Genomic DNA, 16,840 nt, shown 5'->3' on the forward strand with positions numbered 1-16,840 from the left:
GTTGACTCACAGATGCCAAGCTGTTCAGTTTCAGTGTCAAGGCAGGGATGAGCCTTCCAGGCCATACTTCAGATCTTGCCACAACACTTGGAGCAGGCTGTCACATGCGAGAAGGGATTAAATGGTACAGACTTAAAGCCATCTACAGCCTTAGCTGCCCCCAAGAAATTCAATTCCTCCCAGCTCAGGGAAAGTGCCCCAGTTTTGCTCCTTTGGCTGCAACAAGCAAGCAGACTACAATCTAATAATATCTATTGGGTGGCAAATCAGCTACTTATGGCTCAACAATTATATAAATGGAGATAATCAGCTGTGGTTCCCAGGCGATGTGTCATGCAAATTGGTTCAAAGTCTGATTGCTCACAGTGGCTTCGTGTGCAGATTTACCTCTTGCCGCAGTTTATTGCTTCCTCATTCTGGTTTGCACATCTGAACTACAAAAAAAGAGAGAGAATATTTTAGGACTATTTGTTGTTACAGATGTATTAGAGCTAAGCTAGATATTTTATAGGAGCCCGGAGTACAACTCCATGTAGAGTCCTAAGTGGAAACCAGGCAAGCCCTCTTTGTTCAGACTGCCTGGGGAGGGATTGAGGACAGGAATCTACAGGAGGGTAGATGCTGAGTCTGTTAACTCCTTCCTGACTAAATTAAGTCTTATCTGCTTGGTCCAATAACCTTTTTTCCCCTCGTCTCTTGGCTTTTTTTCATTTTTAAAGTTCACAGTGAAAAGTGAAAACATTGGACAGGAAACCAGAGTGAGATTTCTGCTCCTTGGAGGTTGTTTGCAATGAGAAGTTTGATTCAGGAGTAGGCGCAGGGCTATGAGAGGTTGTGCAGGCTCAGAAAAATTCGCATCCAGTTTTACTCAGCTTGGTGTCAATTTTTAGGCATTTGCTGTAAGCCACTTTACTGCAACTCCTTGTGTGCTCCTGAGCATGGGCAGAATGCCTCACACATTAGGGCCGAAAAACTGAAAAGGTATAATGTTCAGATAGCTTTAAACCTGAGAACCTCTCACTACAGAAGTACTAGAAGGGCAAAAGGATTGAAAGGCATAATATCGAGGAAGTCATATCCCACCACCTGTGATAAAATAAGATTGGAGGAAATCTCTAAATAAATTTCAGCCAAAATAATGCTGGCTCTGGATGCCAAAGCTGCTAACGCTCTGTATGTGTACATGTATCTACCTGGTATTAGCTTGGAGGGAGTGATTCACAAACAGGTGTAACTTGGAAATTTCCCATTTTAGTAATTAAGGCACTAATTAATTACCATCTCCCCCCCCCCTTATCTCCCATATGCTATGCAATAGCTCTTGAGAGAAGAAAAGAGGTACAGAAATCAAATCAACAAGAGATTCATAGTATAATTATAAGCAACTCACTTTGCCGTGATCGTTGATGGTGCGCTCTGAATCAGGCATATGATCTGTGACTTCTTAGCTTTACATTACAATGCTGACCTTTTCAAGATTTTTTTTAAAAAATTAATCCATCAGTAGCAAAACATTAAGTGAAGTTCTCTAAGAACCGTCATTCCTCCAGCTGTTTCAAAGTCTCTCAGATTATTGAATGCCATTGATTATTAATGTTACTTAGAAGATTGTGGCTTCATGTTCACAAAGCATCAGCATTATTTAGTTAAACACAGCTGTAGTGTGGACAGTGTTAAGAATAAAGCCTTAGTGAATGATCACACTAAAACACTGGGCTGAGCATGTTGGCATCTGGGACTCAAATCCAGTTCAGTTTAAACTGATTAATTAAATGTTAAGCCCACCAGATTTACCGAGGGTCATACTGCTTCCAATCGACTTGAAAGGGTTGCTAGGATTCAGGCTTTAGACCTGAAACTCCAGTTTGGGGAGGGGGGCTTCATATTCAGGGCAGCCGGTTGAAATCTCAATCTAGTTAATTAGCCCATAGATTTGATGGCTTGGTTTAAGACTTCTGTACATTACCGCTCACAAGAGCTGCTACACACACTCACAAAATGACTGTCAGTCGATAATCTGGCACTAATTAGCTCAATAGATAAGTTCCTCTGGAGAAAATACCTGCTTTGAAGGGTGGATGGAAACGCCTCCCTTCCCCCAACTCCACCCCCTCGGGGCTCCACCCAATTTTTTCCATGTATTTTCCAACCCACACTTGAGAACTCTACAGCAACATGTACAGCAACTCCCTTCAGTATATTCTCATATCTCCTCACGCGAAAATAATTAGCTATGGACCTATGGCAAATCTGAACTGAAGAAAGTTAAGTGGGGACCTTTAACCCTATTTGTCTGGGCAAAAAATCATTCAGGAGGAGCTATTTCTTCTTCCTAAGGGGAAAAAATATGTTAACTTTCTATCATTTCCTTGTGTTTATGGCAGCCTCCAGGGCTACTTTTTAGTAAAAGTCAGCTTTGCAAATGAAAGTTGTTCATATGAAAAACAGATAGCCTATTTCTCAATTGTATTACAGATTCAGATTCCTGTGGGTTAAAATGCTAATAGAATTACTGCAAATTCATTTGTTACCTGTTCCACAGCTCAAAGGAATATTTAATGACATCAGGTTCCAAATTATTCAGTTGATTGATAACCATGCTGGCAACACACCCAAAACATTGGAATCTAGTAGAAGCAGATTTTACTGAAAAGGCTGCATTCCAAGGGGATCATTCCAAGACAAATTATGTCATCATTAGGGGACTTACAATGGTTGATCTGCAGGAAACCCAACCCATATAAGAAAGTCAGAAAGTTTCCTCTTCAGGGGTGGGGGCATTGTTAAATAGTAGAACAAAGTTTTTTTAAAAAAAGTTCATCCCAGTTCCTGCCTTATCACATAAATTGAACAAAAAACAAGTCAGCTATATGGATTGGCTTATAGCTATTGCCCATACAGAATTATAGAGAGAAACACATTTTATTGTTATTTATTCCATTATCTCAAAAAACTATTGAACCTAACACTTAGGTGAAGTACTCATTGTGCTCCTTATTTGTGCTAATTCTTTAGTGATGATGTTTTCTTATAGTACCAAGAAGAACAATTGTAAATTCATAAATAATGTGGATTGCTTAGCAAATGCTTACATGGTGAGTCCAGTCTGCCAAATTCTTGAAACTGGCATGGGAAGAAGAAGATGACAAGTTTGGATTTATATCCCCCCTTTCTCTCCTGTAAGAGACTCAAAGGGGCTGACAATCTCCTTGCCCTTCCCCCCTAACAACAAACACCCTGTGAGGTGGGTGGGGCTGAGAGAGCTCTGAGAAGCTGTGACTAGCCCAAGGTCACCCAGCTGGCATGTGTGGGAGTGTACAGGCTAATCTGAATTCCCCAGATAAGCCTCCACAGCTCAAGCGGCAGAGCAGGGAATCAAACCCGGTTCCTCCAGATTAGAATGCACCTTCTCTTAACCGCTACGCCACTGCTGCCCCGACTGGATTTTCTGCGGGTGAAAGAGAGAAGGAAAAGCTCCTGTTGAACAGAAAAAAAGCTGTGACATGGCTCATAGTATCTCCATGTACAAAAACCATGTGGTGTGAAAGAGGGTTGCAGTGAGGAGGAAATATCAGATAGGATCAAGCACAAAAGCTAGTCAGATCCAAGCCAGGGAAGAAAAGAAAGTCAACCAAGAGGCAGAAGTTGCAGCCCTGATATTGTAGCTCTGTAGGGGCTCCCCATGCACCTGGGCCGATGACCCATGTTTGGGGAGGCAACAACACACTCAAGCTACACCTGTTGTCTGCTCCCACGACACGAACAATTGGTAGAAGAAAAACCACTCCAGGCATGTCGGCAGCACTGCTGGGGCTTGTCAGTCCCACAGCACAGCTGTAGGAAGCTGCAACCAGTACAGTTTATGCTGGGCTGGCCACCTCCTTCCCATATCAATGATGGGCAGAAAAAAAGTGCCTTTGTGAATGCAAGCTTGTCAGGACCTTGGTGTACCTCTGAGGTGGAGATCAATTATTATTTCAGTTAGACCTAAGAGACTGTCCTTCCCCAATCTACAAAAACAAAATTTCTTACTCTGCTTAATAAGCATGTTTGTCAGTAAATATGACAGACAACTCCACTCCTCCCTCTTCACATGGGAACTAGTCACAGAAAAAAAACCCTACCCAATAACTTAATAATCATGAAAGATGGAGCACAAATAATAGATTACTGATCGTAAATAATTGAAAACATATGGACAAGGGTTGATATAATTAATTCCACTCAAAGATGAAGAAATGAAGTCATTTTTTAAAAACAAAAAAACCATCTGTTATCAAGACTGGAAGAATAATGATCAACAACCATGTAAATGAACTTTGTTGATAAAGGCATAAAACGTTATAGAAACGATATAGTATCGGTTGTATGGATCAATTCAAAGTCATTAAAATGCTCACAAGGTAATTTATGGAATTCTTTTCCAGTGTAACATGTAGTTTGTAGTCCATGTATACCCTGAAAGAACAACACCCACAAGCACAGCAAACAGGATACAAGATTCCTCACAGACCACCAACTGCATCCATATCACAGTCTTCTCTGACTGTTGCTCACAAATATTATTATACTTCCTCCATGTCCTTCATGCTCAACTTCTGTGCTTCAGAAAAGTGACTACATCCTGCCAGAAGGACAATAACATTTATCCAAAGTATCATTTTACTTAAACAATTTGTGCCCAACATTTCTCACATCTGTGTTCTGTTAAGGTTTCATTTCAACTACAACAGTACACTCAATGTGAGGCTGGCCTTGAAGATGACTTAGACATTTTATTTGCTGCAGAACATGGTGTTGATGAAAAGTACCATCAACTTGCAGTCAACCCATAGCAATCTTGTAGGGTTTCCAAGGTAGCTTAATATTCCTGCCTTTGCATAGTGACCCTGGTTCCTGATCTCCCATCCAAATACTAATCAGAGCCAAACCTGCTTAGTGTCAAAAACCTGATGAGATGGGGCTAGCCTAGGCTATCCAGATTAGGGCACAAAACTCAGTGATTATGATCTGGAGCTAGCAACAGGCAGCACATTTTCCTCACACCGAAAGAATAATATTGCCTATTTCCAAGCCTATTTCAAGACTGTAGTTATTCAAAATTGCAGGTATTCACCAGATTTCTTAGTTTGTCACATGTCTGTCTCTGCTTGCTCTACAAGTGAAAATTTGCCTATGAAATTTCAGGAGCTTTGACTGAAATGTGGCATAAAGGATCCCTCAAATCAGGGCTTCAATTCCCAAGAATTTCATTCCAATTGGATGGATAGAAACGGTAACAAAATAAGAGGAAATGGAAACAGAGAAAAGTGCTTCAAAGTTAAACTGGCAATTTAAAAGTGTTTATTCCTAGAAATTATGTTTTTTCCCAACAATCCAAATGCTGCTACTAGGAAAATGGAATCTCGGGTGGTCATTGCTTTGATAGTTATCACAGCTGTTGCCTGACCTGTGTGTGAGTGTCACAAACAATGCTTTGATAGCAGCGGTGACTACACTAATGATAATCCGCAGTTCCTCTCCCCTGCCAAGACTTCAGAATTTTGCAGCATCTGCATAAAAGTTTTGGACTACAATCTAACACAAATGTGTGTATTTAAGACAATTGCCTAAAAACTTGAAATGGTGGCCCACCTGCACAGTAGGGCTTTTCTGACACAGTCCTTGCTACCCTCTAATATTAGGAAATCCTCAAGAATGGTGTGAGATTTAGCCTTAAATTGGGATGTATGCTGACAGAAACAACAGACACCCTTCCCCTGCCCTTCTCCCAGCAGAAATGCATTCCATTTCCCCAGGAGGATCTTCAGATCCAAGCTACTGAAATCCAAGGCTGAAGGGCAATTAACTCTTCATTGGATTGTGGCATTTGGAGTTCTCCAGTTTGAAGAAACTGGGTGTTCAGCTCCCTCATGCAAACACGGTCATTCAGGAAATAGTTACACAATGATAAATACTAGGTGAGCCTCTCTGGGTTACCAACTTCAAGGTAGGGCCTGGCGATCTCCTGGAATTGCAATCACTCTCCAGCCCACAGTTCCAATGGTAGGAAACGATAGCCTTTGGAGGGTGGACTGCGGTATCACATCCCCACTGATTGAACTCCCCTCGCAACCACTGCCCCCAAGTCTCCAGGAATTTTCCAAGCCAAAGTTGGAAACCTTATCGATTTGTTCCCTGTGTAGATACTGTTAACACATGATATTTAAGAAGAGCTGGTTTGTATACCCTGCTTTAAGGAGTCCCAAAGTGGCTTACAACTGCCTTCCTTTCCCCACAACAGAAACCTTCTGAAGTAAGTGGGGCTGAATGAGTTTGGAGAGAACTTTAACTAGCCCAAGGTTACCCAGCCAGCTTCACGTGGAAGAGAAAACAAATCTGGTTCACCCAGCCGACTTCATTTGGAGGAGCAAGGAAACAAACCTGGTTCACCCAGCAGGCTTCACATGTAAGAGCAGGGAAACAAAGTCAGTTATCCAGAGTAGAGTCCGCTGCTCTTAATCACTATACCACACTTGCTCTCTTAAAATGCTCAGAGGGAGCTTTCCCTAAGCAATCAGTGCAAACATTTTGTGAATCACCTCTGTTGTCTTAGCTGTGTCTTTTGAGATTCCATATCTAGTGGAAGTTACTGCCAGGTGTGTTGTCAGAACATTACGTAGTTTATTGACGAATTTTATTCTCTTTCTCAGAGCTCTTGATTGTTGACTCCATATCAGTACCAACTACACTTTCAGTCACAAAGGGCAAATGAGAGCACAGTTTGGAAGACAGCTAATGTAAAGGCCAGAGTACAGAACTCTTAAGCAGACATCGTGTTCTGTTTATCTTAGTCCAGGGAGTAGCTCCTGCAAATTGTAAAACTCCACACACAGGGAGTTAACTTCCACCAGAAACACCCCTACACCGGACACACAGTGTGGGAAGTGGTGGGAAAGGAAATGTGTTCTTTGATTGCAAGCTCTACCGAAGAAAAGCATAGGCTAGGCCATCAGTATGTCATTTTCAGTGCAGTCTCCCGTCTAAGGCCTTTTCAGTTCAGTGATTGGAGTCACTCTGCATAAGATTGCACTGTTGGACAAATAACATGCACATGTCAAAACAGAGACAAAACTTAAATGACTGTTAAAGACTGTCTTAGACAAAGTTTGGCCACTGACTTCCATTCTGAATGGAGCATTACCTAAACTTGAGAGTTGCTAATATGGTTTTTCACGGAGTGTGCCCTCAAACTAGTACTTAGGAAAATATAAATATACACCTATTGCAATAAATTAGCATATGCAAATCAGAAAAGCCGTTTGTCAGGGAGGATTTGTATGATTCAAAAGACAGGAACTGTCAAGATTTTCCTCCACAGTTTACAGAGTGCAGTTTCTACTAGTACAGAAAAATGTACTAATCTGATGGAATAACAGAGTGCATCCAAATGGCAATTTACTGCTGAAAACAGTGTGAAGAGCTGGTACAATCCACAACTCTGTCACTTTGCCCCTAATTAAAGTTCCACTGTCTAGTGTTTCAGTATGAAAGTAAGACTAGAACTACCAATTAGAGAGTGTTCTATTATTCTTTTTAAAGAACATCTTGATTAACCAAGTATTGTGGCATGGGAAAACAGGTCAAGGATCCACACTCAACAACACCACCATGTTGATCTTCCACTTCAAGCCACAGAATTCGAAAAGACAAAAGAATCTTTCAAAAGAATGCTGGAATGATTCATACAGAAAATTACCATCACTAGGCTGCCAAGATTGTCCACAGCAGAAGTAAAAGCAACTGGGATAGGGTTATTTTTTGCAGGAAAGAGATAGCAACCCCAGGTTTATCTTTCCCTTCAGATCCTAGCCCCAGCAGTTGTACTTTGCAAAAGAATGACAGAAATATATCTAACAGGTTGTTCCACATTTGATGCCTCGTGCATGGAACAAAATGTTGGATCTTAGTACAGTTTCTTCTGCATAAGATAAAGGTGTTGTTTCTGACATGAGACAAGGCCAGGGTGACATGGAGTCCTATCAAAGCTGTCAAAGTTACTAGAGCACACATCCAGTGTACAAAGGGTTTTTTGTGGGGAAGGGATTCAAATGAATCTAATGCACAGTTCCAAGAAAAGTGTGCATCCATGAACAAGATGCATGCAGAGATACTGAGATAACGAGAGACAAACCAAAATGCAATGAAATGTGACTAGGTCCACTGGTGCAGATACCGGTACTACCGCCAAGCCCTTTCACATGTCTCTCAAATGAACCAGTGGTGCAGCAATAAGGCATTCCTCCTGATGGCCCATCAGTTCTTCACACAGGCTTCCTCTGTGCATTTTAATCAAAATGATCACTGTTCTAATCTTTAGTAGAATAACAGGGTCTTTTTCCAGACAACTTTTATTGCACAAAGAATGCACAGTTCTTGATTTGGTTATTACAAAAGACAAATCTATGTAGCACATTTGTTGCATGGGAAAGTTGAAGGTTTCTGCTACAGTTTCCAGTGACAATTTTAAAGGATTTAAAGAATGAGATTCTACTTCCCATGACTTTACTGCTTCTCCCTCTCCTGCTCCAACCTTTTAGACTGTTTCAGAGGATAAGTAGTTTCTCACTGCACAATTTCAGGAGGAGCACTTGTGCTGCTTTTCCAATTCTGGAAGGGAAAATTGGGCAAATACTGGGAGGGATACTACTACTCCGTCAAGTACTGCCCTAACATTTCCTAAATCTTTTTATATTCCTAATTCCTTCCTTCCAATTTTGGTGTACACCACCTCCCTGCCATTGAAGTTCCCATGTGGCCAGCCTGAAAGCAAAAAGAAGATCCCCCCCCCACACACACACACAAATGTAGCATGTGGATCATAGGTCTTCCATCCAGCTAAGCTATGGTTTTGATGTTAACTTATTGTTGATGTGCATATAGGGAGGACTTAATCTCTTCCTGTAAAGGTATATGGTATATAATATATGTAAATATATAAATAGTATATAATATAAATGTAAATATATGTAAATATAATATAAAATATAAAAATGTAAAAATATATATGGTATATAATATATGTAAATATATGTAAAGGTAAATGGTATATAATCTCCCTTACTGTAAAGGAGAACTTAATCTCTTCCTGTAAAGGTATGTGGAGCTGGAAGGGACCATGTGCCATCTGGTACCATTCCATGACACAAGACAGCTATTCTTGCCCCACCCACGCTGCAGATCAATCTTTACGATTTGACCACAGTGAACCACTAGACAGGTACATGCAGAAAAAAGTCTTCCAATACTAAACCAAACCAATACAGTGGCTTTCTTTCCATAAATGCTTTCTCAAACTCATGAGCAATGTAAGCCAAACATAGGCCCCTTCCGCACATGCAAAATAATGCGTTTTCAAACCACTTTCACAACTGTTTGCAAGTGAATTTTGCTATTCCGCACAGCTTCAAAGAGCACTGAAAGCAGTTTGAAAGTGCATTATTCTGCATGTGCGGAATGAGCCATAGTGAAATTCTGCGCCTACCAAAGCTAATGGACGAACTTCCAGCGATCTTAATGAAGCAGGATTCCACCCACAGTAGGTTTAACCTTGTGCTAATACACACCTTGTAAAAAATGTAGAATAATACTGTTAAGAGCACCAAACTTTTCATAAGTAACTTTTTTTGGTCTCTTCCCTTTTTAAAAATATCTATGCTGAGGAAGAACTCAGTGAAACTTGAAAGCTAGCCCACTAATTGGTGACCTTTGCTTGGTTCTAATAAAGATAAATTATGACATCATTGTTGTTTAGGTATTGTTGCCTGCAATGCGTTTTGTAATTAAAATTGTAAATTGGTAGCCCAGCACATTGCACATCCTCCCTATATGCACATCAACAATAAGTTAACATCGAAGCCATAGCTTAGCTGGATGGAAGACCTATGATCCTACTTTAAAATAAAAGTTCAAGTTACCACAGGGGAAAGGAGAAGCAGTTCAAAGGAGGGCATGATTCGTCTCGCATTTAGATTATTCTATAATGCAAACTACCCTCTGTGAGGAGAATAGCCATTTTGCTTGTACATTGCTATGACCAAACAGACCATTTTGATTGCTGGAAAAACTCACCAAAAAATCTTGTTTTCTGTCCCTCTTGTTGTTCACATAGCTTCGAAGCCAGGTGTTTGCAGACAGAGAAAGGCCGTACCACCACCAAGGTCAGATTCTTCATTATGGGCATGGAGTCATCTCCAGTTATTTTCAGCTGAAAGTTTAAAAAGGCTGGGGGTAACTTGCTTTCCTTCCAGAGAGTTCCCACTAATCTGATAGTTGACTGGTTAATTGGTAATTGTTTGGTGTAGCCAGCTTACACCATGAATAAATATCAACAACTTTGACATCTTTTCTCTGTTTCTTGTCTACTTCACCTCTGCTTGAAGAACTTTGCTTACGCACTGAGAACTTCTATTATATTTTCTAGCCAGTATTTCTTTTAGTAAGTAAATGTACCTTATTGTTTTACTGTGTATCCAGAAGTGAACCTTATGGTTTTGTATTCACTGCATGTTTTTAAAGCTATTATTTTACAACCTTCTTTTTAATAAAAATAAAAATTTCACTTTGTGTTTTGAATACTGGTTCAGAACCCAGGGCCTGGCATTGCTCCCACCCCAAAGGCCTGAGCAGGGCTTCGATACCCTCTAAAACTGCAATTTGCATTGAGTTCTCCCTATGGGCCAAAGAAAAGCTTGTGAAGGGAAAGGTTAGATCATGAAAAGAACACAGGGACAGAGAGTTAAACACCAACAAATATATTTCTTTCTCAAACTAATTCAGAGCTGCTTTGAACTTGAAAAAAGTGGTCTGACACTGATTTTAATTGCTGTTTGGGGACAGGAGAGCCAGCAGACACCTAAGATACATGCTTAGTTTTCTTAGGAGATTACCACCTCCTTTATTTTAAAGTGAAAACTCTAAAAATTGTGTAAAGATGCCGTAACACTCCAACCTTGAAGGCATTTCTGTGGAAATAAGAAAGCCCAAAACATCTCAATCAAATTCTCATTCAAGCAGGTTTATTCAGGATTGCAGCCAAAATGCTATCCTATTTTGCTGCTCTAAACAGTTTGTGCTTCATTGGGTTTTTTTAGCCTTAATTTGAACAGGATAAGAAAATTCCTGTATGTTGGCATGATTGCTGAAGTTCATGAAACATTCATTGCTGTGCCAGGACAGCAGGTCACTCTAGAGTGAAATTATAATGATTTATGTTTTGTAGGAAAAATCTTCCTCTTGTGTCAGTAGTCTGTCAATATAACATACAACTGGAAGGAATCCTTCGAATATGCTTTGCAATTTCTGGACTAAAAGGTCAGTAGCTCAAGACTGAGTACATTACTATGGTTCATGAAGAGAGCGTGCTTATGAAAGAACAGACAAACCCTAAGTTACTCATTTGTCTTTCTTGCATCATGAAACTCAAGGGAGCAAAAATAAGTTCCCCAGAGATCTACCATGGAGTTATTTATTTTAATCCAAAAAATTTTATACTGCCTTTTCACCAAATCAGGTTCTCAAGGGGAGCCCCCTCTAAAAATATTAAACTATTTGAACTATTTGAACTATTAAAAACATTAAAAACATTTAAAATTATAAAAGAATTCAATAAAAACACATAAACAAACAATGCTAGGACCTGGGAGGAAGGCATATTTCTCACTAATATGCAACTTATCCCTGAAATCAGCCTCCATCCCTGAAGACTGAAAGATGGCCGATGTCACACCAATCTTTAAGAAAGGATCGAGGGGGGACCCAGGAAATTACCGGCCATTCAGTTTGACACCTGTTCCTGGTAAATTAGTAGAATTCATCATTAAAGATAAAATTATAAAACATGTAGAAAAGAAAGACCTGCTGAGGAAGAGTCAGCATGACTTTTGCAGAGGCAAGTTCTGCCTTTTTCTTTGAGGGTGTAAACAGGCATGTGGATAAGGGGGAACCAGTGGACATTGTCTACTTGGATTTCCAAAAGGCTTTTGACAAAATTCCTCACCAGACACTATTGAGAAAACTCAGCCATCAAGAAATAAGAGGGGAAGTCCTCCTATGGATTAAAAACTGGTTGAGAAACAGGAAGCAAAAGGGAAGTTCTCACAATGGAGATGTAGGGAGTAGTGTCCCCCAAGGCTCCGTTTTGGGATCAGTGCTCTTTAACGTATTCATAAATGACCTGGAAGCAGGGGTGGGTAGCGTGGTGGCCAAGTTTGCAGATGATACCAAATTATGTAGGGTGGTGAGAACCGGAAAGGATTGTGAAGAGATCCAAGCGGACCTTAATAAATTAGGTGAGTGGGCTAAGAAATGGCAAATGCAGTTCAATGTAACAAAATGTAAAGTGATGCACATAGGGGCAAAAAAATCCAAACTTCACATACACGCTACAGGGGTCAGTGCTACCCATCACAGATGAGGAGAGAGATTTGGGCATTTTAGTTGATAGTTCCATGGGAATGTCAATTCAATGCATGGCAGCTGTGAAAAAGGCACACTGTATGCTGGGGATACTTAGGAAAGGAATTGATAATGAAACTGCAAGGATTGTCATGCCCTTATATAAAGCAGTGGTGCGACCACACCTGGAGTACTGTGTTCATTTCTGGTCACCACATCTCAAAAAGGATATCAAAGAGATGGAAATAATGCAGAGAAGGGCAACTAGGATGATTGAGGGACTGGAGCACCTTCCTTGTGAGGCTGCAGCATTTGGGACTCTTTAGTTTGGAGAGGAGACATTTGAGGGGGGATATGATTGAAGTCTATAAAATTATACATGGGGTAGAAAATGTTGAGAGAGAGAAATTTTTCTCTCTAACAATACTAGAACCAGGGGGCATACATTGAAAATGCTGGGGGGAAGAATTAGGACTAATAAAAGGAAACATTTTCTTCACGGAATGCGTAATTGGTGTTTGGAATGTGCTGCCACAGCAGGTGGTGATGGCCACTAACCTGGATAACTTTAAGATGGGCTTGGATTTATGGGAAGAAGTCGATCTATGGCTACCAATCTTGATCCTTCTTGATATGAGGTGGGAAATGCCTTAGCAGACCAGGCGCTTGGGAGCAGCAGCAGCAGAAGGCCATTGCTTTCGCATCCTGCATGTCAGCTCCCAAAGGCATCTGGTGGGCCACTGTGAGTAGCAGAGTGCTGGACTAGATGGACTCTGGTCTGATCCAGCAGGCTCTTTCTTATGTTCTTAAGGCCAATAATGTGGGATGAACCAAAAAAGGCTTCACCCATTGGTGGAGGAGGGGATGGAGAGAGACAGACAAATCTCCCTGGGGAGGGAGTCCCAAAGTTTTGGTGTCATGACCAAGAAAGTCCTTTCTCAGGTTGCCACCCATCTTATAAAGGCAACCAAAGCAGGGTCTCCAAAGATTACCAGAATGAGGGGAGTCAGTTCATATGGGAAAAACTGACACTATGACCTATACGTAGTTATGTGACCACCTGCAAGGTTTCTTTTTTCTTTCTTCAATCCTTCACAAATTGTAAAAACAGATCACTTCCACCTTCAGGGAAACCTTGCTGTAGAACAACTTTTTTTCAATGAGATTTAATTCTGAGAAATGAAAAATATCCTGAGCTTCTCCCCCACCCTTACCCCCTTACCAATTTTTGCTCTGTTCTAGAGACAGAAGAAAGACGAAGAAGAGCACCAGAAATGAAGGGAGAGCGGAAAGGGAACCAAGCAATGAAACTATTGACAAAATAATTTTTAAAACCTAGAGCAGATTATTTTGAGCTATTTTCCTAGATCTTCTAGGAGATACATGAGTCACTCTGCAGCAGGTAGGGAGCTACCAATTACCTGCTGGAGACCTTTGGCCAACTTATGTTTACCATGAAAGTGCAAATTACAGTCAATTTCACTTGCCCACATTAAGAACAAGACTCCAAAATAAATATTGTAGCACTGAAAAAGAGAGAATCGCAAAAGGATAACACGCATAAAGCTGCCATATGCTGATATTAGACCCAATGAGGTCAGTACTTTGACAGGAAGCTGTACTCCAGGGTCTCAGAAAGAGGTCTTTCACAGCACCCACTGCCCCAACTGTTTAAAACGGCAGATGCTGGGGTAGAGCCTGTATCTTCTGCATGAGAAGTATATGCTCTACCAAGGAGCCATGGATGCTCTCCAAATCAAATGTAGACCTGTCTAGCTTAGCATCTTGCCTCCAACAGATTTATTTAGGAAGCCCTTCATAATTCTATATCCACCCCTACCCCCACCCCCCACCCCTTTTGTGACTCTAGTTTACAGCCTCCAAGCATGGAAGCTGCACTTCGCCATAAGGGTGAAAAGTTATATTTATTGCATTATTTTTCATAAATCTGTCTCATTTCTCTCACTGCCAGAATCGCACACCTAAGACTGTAAAGAAAGGCTTTTGCAACAGAAAAATGTTTGCAGAGGGCTGGAGTAATGTCACCTAACTTTAAAAAAAGAACTTAAAACATTACAAAAAACAAACAAACAGGACACACTTTTTATCCCAGACAAATAAACATTCCAGCCCTTAAAAATGAATGCAGCTTTGCAACTTCTGTGGAAAGGTAGACAAACAAGAAAAGAACAGTAGGAGGTTTCTTTGCATTGTATGAGAGGACAGACTTTGCCCTTTTCTCTAGAATCCAAATCTCTCTCTAAACAAACAATGGCTTTTCACGGCCTTTTAGTACCACAAAGATTGCTTTGTCAAAAACAGATACATTGTCTCCCCTTTGAGTCTGCCAGAGACAAATATCCCTGACCCACCTAAGTAAACAGAAGGGGGGGGGGGGCAGGAAAAGCGTGAACTCCCTTTCCCCATTTATGTTGATAAAGATACTTTAAAGCCACAAAGAACCTTCTTCTGGGGCAAGCAGTTAAATCCAACAACAACTCTTTCAGAAGAAAAGCTTTTAATTCCCACCCTAATTTCCTGTTTATTTGTGAAGGGTGGTTCTCCCCTACCTGTTCTTTCCCTGCTTGCAAAACAGTTTGGGCTGCAAAAGAAATGCCTGGCTGGCTTTCCCTGCCCTTTCCTTTCTATTGGATGCATCCTTATTTCCCATCATTTGCTTCCCTGAGGCAATTCTATCATGGCAGTTTAGATATCTCCTCCACCCTTTGGGGGAAGACAGGTGGTTAATGCATTTGCCACTGCTTCAAGCTGTCACTCAGGATGGCCTCAGGGAAATACTGTGGAATGACGAAAAGTTCAGACAGGTCCCTTCTCCGGCTTCAGCACAAAATATTTGTGCAGCACCTAAGCATAATAGTGCAAGGCAAACACAGATCTTAGGAAGGTCTGACTGACCTACTTTCTTACCCAGTCTTCCGCCACTATAGGAGTGCTATGGGGGAAGGGTGCATGTTAGCACTTTTACCTATATATTTTTTCTCAGTGCATGTAAATGCAATTGCAGGATGATCTTTTCTAGCATGAAAATCACCAGGGAAGCAAAGTGTTAAAGGATTCCACACACCCCATTCTCCTTGAAAAAGCAAGCCCAGCATCTGCATTTACCAAAGAAAAACAGTCTTCCTTTAAAATGGAACATGAAAAAATAACACCAAGGCCATTTAGCAGCACACTTAACAAATATTTTGGTGATTAGCATGTTTTCCTCCAACACATGCAAATCATAGATGTATTCACACTTGAAGAGGGGCACAATTTTAACAGTGACTAGATCCAAAGAAAGCAAGAGCTGCTAAGCCTTTTAACAGTCAAGTAAAAGAAAGGATTATTTCTGGTCTACTTCACAAGGGATGTTCCAAGAATTACAACAATATAAGGTATGTGAAGCACATTACAGTGCTCTATGAATGCTAAGCATGTGTATTATCGGGGCTGTTGCCTGATTAAAGAAGTAACAGTCACTTAACATGAGTTTTAAGGAATATGTCAACAAAAAGCAATTCATTGATAAAAGGTCTATACATTTGCATTGGAATTTTTCATTTTTCTGTGATACACACACTTGCCAAAATAGACATTGAGACAGGCATTGTCTGTAGAGGAATAGAATTGTTTCAGATCTGCTGTCTGAGTAATGGGGGATTTTAACTAGTTAGTTGATTACTTACTTAGATTAGACATTGTAGTGATATTGTTTTCAGCAGGTGCAGTCCATGAACATTGTCCATTTCTTACCTGGTCTATTCCAGCATAAGGTGGCCTTAGAGACTGATAAGTCTGTAAGGTCTAGCTTTATAAAGTGAGGGAGAATAAATTTGGTATAGAGGTCAGAGAAACTCAGGTTCAATTTCCCACTTGGACATGAAGCTATTGGGCAACCTTCCTGGTGAGCCAATTGTACTAACTCAACTAAACCTACTTCACAGGCTTGTTGTGAGGATGCAATGGAGGATGGGAGACTCATGTATGCTAGTTTGAACTTGGAGGGAGGCAGGATAACAGCGTACTAAAAATACAAACAGAACTAGCTCCACCTGAGAACCCATTCCTACAAGTACTATATGAAGATTCTCTAGTTTGCCACATAAGGCTGCCAATTGTATGGTGTTGTTGCTTTTGCCAACTGCACAAACAGCCATTCATGTGCTCCAACGTTTGCAGCATGAAGAAGCCATACATGGAAAACTGTATTGGTTGAATGCTTGCCTGTCACCAGTGGCGTATTTGCCTAGGGACAGGGGGTAGGTACCCTCTGTCCCTGGGTGCCACTGATCTGGTCATGTGGGGGGTGCAAAATCGCCCCCCCACATGACCAGGAAGACGGCAAGGCAGCAGGAAGCAACTGCACTGTTATTCCAGTTTCATGTAGATCCCAATGTCATAT

At 40.9% G+C, this 16,840-nt stretch overlaps 1 protein-coding gene across 3 annotated transcripts in view; it reads right to left on the bottom strand.

Moving 5' to 3' along the window:
- Positions 1 to 15,029, bottom strand: part of LOC125440480 — a 45,531-nt gene extending 30,502 nt beyond the window's left edge. The window contains exons 1-3 of one of the 3 annotated variants that reach the window (XM_048510308.1): positions 15,006 to 15,029; positions 10,111 to 10,246; positions 388 to 434 (exon numbers count right to left, since the gene is read on the bottom strand). The gene's annotated coding sequence lies outside the window, so the exon portion shown is untranslated. Of the gene's footprint in view, positions 1 to 387; positions 435 to 1,390; positions 1,532 to 10,110; positions 10,267 to 15,005 lie in introns of those variants that run through there. The other 2 variants (XM_048510309.1, XM_048510311.1) reach the window with 2 other exon arrangements.
- Between the last annotated feature and the right edge of the window lie 1,811 nt (positions 15,030 to 16,840).

This window comes from Sphaerodactylus townsendi, linkage group LG11 (genome assembly GCF_021028975.2).
Source record: "Sphaerodactylus townsendi isolate TG3544 linkage group LG11, MPM_Stown_v2.3, whole genome shotgun sequence".
NCBI lineage: Eukaryota > Metazoa > Chordata > Lepidosauria > Squamata > Sphaerodactylidae > Sphaerodactylus > Sphaerodactylus townsendi.